Source organism: Gymnodraco acuticeps, unplaced genomic scaffold (assembly GCF_902827175.1).
Source record: "Gymnodraco acuticeps unplaced genomic scaffold, fGymAcu1.1, whole genome shotgun sequence".
Classification (NCBI taxonomy): Eukaryota; Metazoa; Chordata; class Actinopteri; order Perciformes; family Bathydraconidae; genus Gymnodraco; species Gymnodraco acuticeps.
The window spans coordinates 4,076,834-4,086,091 of record NW_022991154.1 but is presented as its reverse complement, the minus strand read 5'-3'; the positions used below and the strand labels follow the sequence as shown (position 1 = coordinate 4,086,091).

Sequence of the window (9,258 nt, the reverse complement as noted above, 5' to 3'; positions counted from 1 at the left end):
AAAATCAATGTTGATATGGCGTAATTTTGAATTAAATACACTATTTAATTCAGTTTTATTCTGAAAAAACCGGAAGTTCACACTATTAACTTAATACTTTTATTCTGAAGATTATTCACTTCCGGTTAGCATTAGCATGTGGCGAAATGCTACATTTTCAAACCGTGAATCGAAGGTGAAATGACATGTGATGTTGTACACTGAGCACACTGGGATTAGCACTCATTTATTGAGGCTGAATAACGTTTATCAGGGAATGTTTAAATAACCATAGACACCAGAATATACGTAAATGCTAGTTTTTTTGCGAGTCCAAGTACCGGTTCCCGACGTTCCGGTTTTAACCGGACTTGAACCGAAACTTTTTACAAGTCCAGTACCGGTTCGGCGTACCGGTACGCAGCACCAAACACATGTATACATAACACAAAACAAGGTTCTTTTAAATGTTGTTTGAAGTAAAATGTTAACTATCCGTATTATACTCACTTCAGATGAATAGTATTAGAAAATGTAAAATAAGAAACCAAAGTATATCAGTAGGTGATTCTCTTTGCCATTGTTTTCATCTAGTCTATACTTTTACAACAATTAAATGCTTGGTTTTGGTGGGCCACCCCAAGATTTTCAGTGGCCCCATTTGGCCACCCCTATGAAAACTCTCCTTTAACTCCTCCGGTGACTTTCTATTATTTGAAGATTGTTTTTTGCCCGGCTACCGCTGGTATTAAAAACATTTTTGGCGAATGGTTAGGTGGCGCGATAGTCTGTAGTGAAGGAGCGCGCTCCCGCTCACGGGAGCCTGCTCGCGCTGCGCTCCGCAGCAAACAGCTGTTTGCTTTTCACCCAACAACAACAACCGACTCACGGAACGCTATGTTGTAGCGTTGATAAACGAAACAATTTAACTAAATTGCTAGTCAAAATACCAATACCACAGGACATTTTTTTAAGCAATATTTTAGTGGCCCGAGCGGGGCAAGTGGAAAGTACGTTATGCTGGCCCGGGGTGTCTAATGGCGCATTTCCACTGCAGCGGGTAGCCCCGTTTAAGCGTCCTTAACCGTCCTCAAGCGGCCAGGCCAGTTTTGGTGGCCTCTCCATATAGCCTAGCACCGGCTAGCGGGTACTTTTTCCCTCTTTTTCCGGCCCCATAAAATCGTGGTTCTATCAGGCCAGGCCAGGGCTGAACTAGTGACGTCAACACTCTCTACGGCTGATTGGTCAGAGAGAATCGTCACAAGATCGCGCGCGAGATCATCCCTAGCGTCGCATATATATCTAGAAGCAAGCTTGCAGCATTTTATAAACAGCATTTTGTAAACGGAGGAGTTACAAAAATGGCAACGTCGAAGAAAAGCACACCGTGGTCGACCGAGGAGGTGACGACGTTCCTTAATCTCATTGGGGATGATAAAATCCAGCGGGAGCTCGACGGAACAACGCGAAATGTGAAAGTGTTCCAGGATGTCTCTGCACAGATGTCCGAACGCGGATTTTCGAGGACAGTGTAGGGAAAAACTCAAAAAGATGAGTGAATATCGCCAAGTAAAGGACAACAATAACACGAGTGGTGCGGGTAGGAAACAATGGAAGTGGTTCGACTTGTTGGACCAGATTTACGGCCATAGACCGGCCAACGTTGGGAGGGAGGGAGGCCTGGACTCTGCAACGGCTTTACTGGAGTCCCTGCAAGGTACGCTCACTTCTAACAAAGAAGTCTATTTTATCCTTACATTAATGTTCGACAACCCATGCTTTTATGGAGCCCCGAAGAGCTACATAGCTAGCTAAGGCAGATAGCCTAGGCAGATAGCCTTAGCTAGAGCTATTGTTTGCTAACACCATATATGCCATTGTTTACGTTCAGTTTTTTCTTTTCTATAGTTGTTGTTGCTATTTAGTATTGTGCTGCAGTAGTTTGTGGAATTAACAAGTCATTTTGCTGTTCTAGATGATTACATTGGGACTCGTGAGGAGGAACATTCCCGAACAACGGGTGATGGCAGTGTTCCGTCCACAACATCGTCATCGAATCCAGAACGGACCCCAGCTCGACCAGACACCAGCCGAAGAACCGACACCAACTCAACCACCAACGCCGAGTGCCATCACGACACCGCAGCGTGTGGTTCTAGGTAAGAAATAGAAATGGCAAAAACGACTGGAATTGTGTTTTGTTTTTTTAAACCTTGGATCATCCATCGTCAGTAATTAAAATAAGCTATACCACTGTGTGGAAATGCTCTGTTACAAGTAAAGTCTTAGCTAGTAAGCAGCTAGTACAGTTGTGTGTGACATCCTATCATATACATATATTTATATTCATTATCAACAGGCTGGACATAATGTAATTCACAATCATTGTAAACATCTAGGGCCAGAACTTTCTTTAGTTCACCTTACTGTTGTTCTGTTTATACATGTTATTCTTATATCCTTGTGTGACCTGTCCTGTGTTTTTTCCTTATTGCTAATTATTATCTTATTGTCACCCAGGCAAGAGGAAACGAGGAGGAGAGGATCGGGCCCAGTAGGAACGGCACCATGAACGGCACTTGGACTGGGCCAAATCGTCTGCTGAGCGGAGATGGGAGTTGGATGCGGCCTTGAGAAGGGAGGAGGCCGCTCAAGCAGAGACCTTCAACCTAGCCTTCCTGCGCACTCTTGGCGAGGTGCTAGGGGGACTGGGCAGCCGACGTGGCAGCCGACGTGGCCCGTCTCCTCCGTGATACTTAAAATAACCTTAATAGTTATTGTACATATTATATATTTTTTATCTAGTTAATTTTTAAATGCAACAATTGTACTTTCTTATTTATTTTCTTTAAAATGTTTATTTTATTTTTATTTTTACAATGCCATGTATATTTATGCTGGCTGCAATACAGTTTTACATTTTTTATTTGTATTGTTTAATGGCATGCCTTTTTGATACAACATTTTATTTTTATTTTTATACTGCCATCAATAAAGTACTTATTTTACTTATCTTATCTCTTGTTGATAATGAATTGCACCCAACAGAAACAAATCAGATTCACATAATCTTGATTTAGAGAAGATATAAACATACATGAATTTATAAAGCAATAACAAACACCATCAGTTAGGAAAAAGCCCCTTAGTTTTAAGAGATTTAAAGCAAGAAATTGAGTTTGCTAGCTTGAGGTCCTCCTCTAAAACATTATTACATGTTTATTTTGTAATAGTATTAAGAATACATGATAAATACATAATACATGTAGAAATTGCTCAATTGTAATATTACCCTCGTTCTACTAGACTCAAACAACACATTCCTTATATATTTCAAAGACGAGAGAACAAAAGAAACCTATAACCCATTCAAGCAAGCTTTTAACATGTCTAGAAGAAAGATTGAGGCTATATTTTAATATATTATTTTATGTTGTGGATACTTTAGCCTCCATCCATGTTTACAATTGTCCACACTATTTTACACTTGCATTTATGAATATAGTTTTGCTGTGTTTTACACTTTAGTATTTATGTTTATAGTTAGCTTTGATATTTGCTTAATTTATTAGAAAGATTTTCTTTTCATGATCTGATATTTCCTCAAATGTTCTTATTATGGGGCAGTACTTACTGGTGCTTGAAATTCAAATATTTACTAAATATTCAATTCAGATAACAACATTTGACAAACACATGTATATTAAAAAAAAAGGATTTATTTATGTTCAATACAATGAATACAATACAACGCATATTTAGGTATTCAGGTAGCGCATCAAACCCTCTCTGATGTCAGTGCCCTCCTCCTCTGCACCTTGAGCCGCTGCTACCCCAGGCTCTGCTGCTGCTGGTGCATTCCACCCATCATCACCCTCCATGACTCTCGCAGAGGTTATGCAGAGCACAGCATGTCAGCACCATGGATTTCACAAGTTTCACATCACAGTCATTTCTTTTCATGAGGCAACGCCACCTTCCCTTCAGTCTACCAAATGCGTTTTCAACCACTACCCGTGCGCTGCAAATTTTCTTGTTGTATACCACATGTTCTGCTGTCAGCCGTCCAGTGTCTGGGAAGGGTTTTAAGAGCCAGCTTTGCAAGCATGGATGTATAATAAGAACTGGATACAGCGTGGGAGGCGGGGCCTCATTCATTCCTATGAGAGTTGCTCAATGGCGCATGATGGCCCAACTTTTGAGAGAGCGAAACGTCACAGATTACCCGGCATGCCTGAGAAGTACCCGTATGTGCGCTCATAGCGCATGCGCAACTTTAACCACGCCGCCCAAAAGGCTCGTTCACATTAAGCACACGAATTTACGTACACGTAACAGCACCGCGCGTTCATGACAGCATGGTACTGGATTTCTATTAACGAGGCGGTGTCAGTACCAGATATGTTCGGGCTACCAGATATGTTCGGGTGTATTTCCGTCGCATCCGTCATCCGTCATATTCGTCATATTTTACGGCAACTCAAGAGGGCCATCATGGTCAAATTCCGAACATTTAAACATAGCCGACACTTCATTCTTTACTTTGTCCATTATTATATGTAGAAGATTATACTTTTTCTCCGTCATGTTGTTTCCTTAGCAACAACTTCAAACAGGCATAGCCTACACTTCATTCTTTACTTTGTCCGTTATTATACGTAGAAGATATTAATTTGTTCTCCGTCATGTTGTTTCTATAGCAACAACTTCAAACAATAACAACTAACCGCTAGCCGCAAAGCTAGCATCACAGCCACTGCTCCGTTTTCGGAGACTTTGCACACGTTTTTCATAAACATTTTCACACGCTAGGAGTACTTCCACTAGCTTCGTCTTGATCTGTAGATGTGATTTGATGTGTCGTGTGTCCCCCAACTCCTCTCCAAAGTTAAGATATTTAATAAAATACTCAGGGGAGTTTCCTGACTTTTCATGCCCAAAGCCAAGCACTAGGCCCTGGGTAAATTAAGAGGCTGATCTCGGGCACTTTTCCACTTTCCCTGGTGGTCGAAACTCAAGCCAGACATCCCTGGAATCGTCTCGGAGAGTAGATGATCAGTGGGGGCTTGTTTTTACTGAATAATGTGTTTTTTTATGGGGAATTCAAATATGAGCTTATTTTTAGGATTTTCGGAGACTTTGCACACGTTTTCACAAACATTTTCACGCTAGGAGTATGGGAGTACTTCCATTCGCTTCGCCTTGATCTGTAGATGTGATTTGATGTGTCGTGTGTCTCCCAACTCCTCTCCAAAGTTCAGATACTATATAAAAATACTAAAAGGTAAATAAAACATTAAACATAATGACAAAATAACAACCTGAAATATATGTATTATATCTACACATTTCGTAATTATCTAATCTAGTCGCCTTATAAAAGTGTTGGCTAAAGTAACGCAGAATATATATATTTTTTAATTGTAAATAATTAGAAACATTATTTATGTGCACAAGTACCACCATAGCACCCCACACATAACAAGCTGTCCCGAGTTCCTCCGGCTGCAGTTCCGCAGACGGCCGGTGTGTGGCAGCAGAGCGCTGGGAGCAGAGGGAGGTGAGTATATGACGGATATGACGGATGACGGATGCGACGGAAATACACCCGAACATATCTGGTAGCCCGAACATATCCAATATGGTCTAGCTGCGGCCGCGGCCAGTACACGGCGGTACACGACACGCCCACCTGACACTACGGTGGCTGAGAGGCATGGCAGATGAAAAGCGAATGGACGACAACTACGCCGCCTACGGTGGAGACCGTACATGGCATGTTATTGTAGCATTTTAATTTTATTAGGCGTTTTAAGCCACTATTAGGCAAATAAATTAATAACCTATCCGTTTTAAGCAACTATTAGGCGTTATTAACCTATCCGTTTTAAGCAACTATTAGGCGTTTTAAGCCACTATTAGGCACATAAATTAATAACCTATCCGTTTTAAGCAACTATTAGGCGTTTTAAGCAACTAAATTAATAACCTATCCGTTTTAAGCAACTATTAGGCAAATAAATTAATAACCTATCCGTTTGAGAACCCCTTGGAACCCCTTATCCCATTTTGATGGTTGACATCTCATTTGAACAGTGAAAGCCAGAATATTGTAAAAATGCTTACCAATGATGTATTAATAATGGGATATATATAGCGCCTTTCATGAGACCCAAGGTCCCTTTAAAAAGAAGAACAGGAGTAGAAACAAACATAACAAAAGGCAGTCAGACAAAACAACAAATAGATTTGGGGCCAAAGGCCTTGGCAGACAGATGGGACTTGAGGGCCCTTTTGAAGGCATCAAGCGTGGGGATGTTGCAGATCTCCGCAGGGAGAGCGTTCCAGAGAGTGGGGGCTGCCATACTGAAGGCTCTGTCCCCGAAGGATCGCAGGTTGGTGCGGGGGGCCAGAGTCTGAAGACCGCAGGTTCCGGGGTAGAGCATGTGGGAATTGTATTGATTGAGCCAGTGTTTCATCGTGTACTTTCAACTGCAGTATATGGTCAGGCAAGTTCAGCATTCACTGTGATGTATATAAAATATGACACTGATACCGTTTTCCTCAATGAACATTTATTGAACAGAACATCAAATGGAAAATCAGAGCTGGTCAACTTAAAAAAATATTGAGTAAATAATAAACTCCTCGGAATCTTTCACAAGTCCTTCAGCCTTTGGTGCGCTTCCTCACTCATGTTCTTGGCGAGGTCATGAGAACAAAGTTCCATCTTACTGATAAGACTAGATGGTATAAAGAAGTCATATGTAATATTATAAAATCACATGCATCAGGGGTTGTACACTTTAATGTGTCCATTCACTAACCGACTCTTTAGGAAGGAAGCTGTAAGGCCTCTTGTTATAGGAGTGGTCCTCATCAGTGTCCAGGGGCATCTGTAGACAGTCAACCATTATTTTGACAGTGCTTTACATGCACGGTTTAACTCCTCCAAAAATGATCCAGGCTCGATTCAGAAAGACACAGTACCACACAAAACAAATGTTGCATGTACCATAAGTTCTATGTAGTATGTGTTTTAGGAGTAGTAACCCATTCTGAAACAGGCACACAGGGTCATAAATACATTGAGCGATACACTGACCATGGTGCTGCTTGCATGTGTCCTTTTACGACTAATCCTGAATGTACGTGGGACATTGTCGCTAAGGGTCACCCTGCCTTCCTCACTATAGTGAGCAAACCTCTTTCCATACCTGCAATTAAGACACATTTTCTTCACCAGAAGGTTGAATTTTAGAGCCAGGTGTTCCCCCCAAATCTTCTTGATAATACAATTACAAATTCAAATGTTTTTGTAGCACTGCAGCATACCCTTCCAGTCCAAAGTTTTCCACCAGGATAACACACCACCACCTTCTCAGGAGAGACATGTCATGCTAAAGAAAGAGCATCAATTTTCATTAAGTTTGTTATAGCATTTTAATGTGACTTCTTTCCTTAATACTTACAATGCTGAAGTCAAAGCTGGCCTCCATGGCAAAATACCAGGCATACTGTAATGAGAATTTTATTAGCACATGCAAGACATAAGGCTTGTTTGAGACCTGCGCAGACCTGCGCAGTTGCGATCAACGTCTTGCTAGTGCGTTGCATGATGGTTAGTCATTTTGTCCGACTTGCTCTGGAGGCCCGCCCACATGAGACTTTGAAATTTCGCGGGACAAAGACGCCCGCAGCCTTGAGAGCGAGGCGAGGCGAGGCGAGTTGGCGCAGTTGCTCTCCACGGGCTGCGGAAGCGAAATGCTTGATGGGAAACGGCTCGCTGGTATCTCGAGCTGAGCGCTCATTGGTGGTTTTTACCACGTGCTGCTGATGAAACTCTCCAATTGGCTGGCAAAAGTTTGTTGTTGTTTTGTGTCAGTTTTACGTCACCACATCCATTCCCATTTTTCATCATTGTTCCACAATGTTTATCATCATGAAATTAATATCTATATATTTTATACTATACTGCTTACCGTTTTCATACTTTATATATCTTAGCATATTCATACACACTGTTCATACTGCTCACAGGCTGATATCTAGTGTATTCATACCCCTCACTGTTTATTCATCATTCAATTCATTCTATATTTTATTCTGTAGATGGTGTACATTACTTTTCACTTTACTGCTTGTTGCACCTGGTTAGAAGCTAAACTGTATTTCGTTGTCTCAGTACCTGTAATATGTGCAATAACAATAAAGTTGAATCTAATCTTGAGCAGGAACAAATGTATTTACTTAGTACATATCTGACATTAACGATTAAACACATGTGTGCATTCTTTATAAATGCAAACCGAGTCAAGCCGACTCCGGAGGTGGCGGTATGCACCTTAAAGTTGTTTGCAATCCGCCAAAAAACGGAGAGAAGAAGAAGAAGAAGACGAAGCCGACTCCGAGCTGTCCGACTTCAGGCGAGCTTTTTGAGACCTCCCCCGGCTGCGATCGGCTATTCTCGTCTACTTTCGAGGCGAGCCGCAACGCGTCTCAAACAAGCCTATAATGTACACGTGGCGGCTGGGTGTGACCCGGTCCTTTCACAAAATGGACACTGGAAGGTGTCCGAGTCCAATTTGTTGAGCTCTGGGCGTGCTCCATCACGGAGTGTTGTGTTGTTTGTCTATAGGTGAATAAAATAGAATACAATTTAAGTGACTTTAATATTGGAAATAGTTAACTCCTTAAACAAGCAGCAATGGACTGGCCTGTATAATCCTATGGGACAAAGCTGGTCATACTTCCTCACTTTCAGAAGGTAACCCTTTAATGCACAAAACAACCTCTAGATTTCACTGTGGTTCGAACAGAAAGCCCTTCAGCTAGTTTAAATGTCAGGCCTACAGCATAAACCCCATCTAAAAACAGAGGCTCTGTCCTAATTACCTGATTGCATCCACCTGGGTTACTTGGCTCTACCCAATAACTACCATTTAACTTTAAACCACACTTAAAATAATAATTATACATATTTACATGTCTACAGTATAAGAGCTAATACATGTTTTAAATAAAAAAACATTCAAATGTGAAAGACACCTTCAATTAATATTTAAAACTTACATAAAATCAGATTCTTCTAAAAATTAGAGTACATGCATGTTCAGTTAGCATATATGCTAAGTTAACTGAACGTCGAGCATGTCAAGCTAAGATATATATATATATATATATATATAGCAAAATAAACACAATTACACTGCGCTAAACAGCCACATCGACAAACAAACGAGAACCTAAATAGTATGTAATTATATCTAAAACCACAAT

At 41.1% G+C, this 9,258-nt stretch overlaps 1 long non-coding RNA gene across 1 annotated transcript; it reads left to right on the top strand.

The window, feature by feature from the left end:
• The first annotated feature begins 1,540 nt into the window (after nt 1-1,540).
• LOC117560452 lies at nt 1,541-2,791 on the top strand. Its single transcript, XR_004571161.1, has 3 exons — nt 1,541-1,696; nt 1,955-2,138; nt 2,500-2,791. It is a non-coding gene; the product is annotated as an uncharacterized LOC117560452 (long non-coding RNA).
• Nucleotides 2,792-9,258: the final 6,467 nt, after the last annotated feature.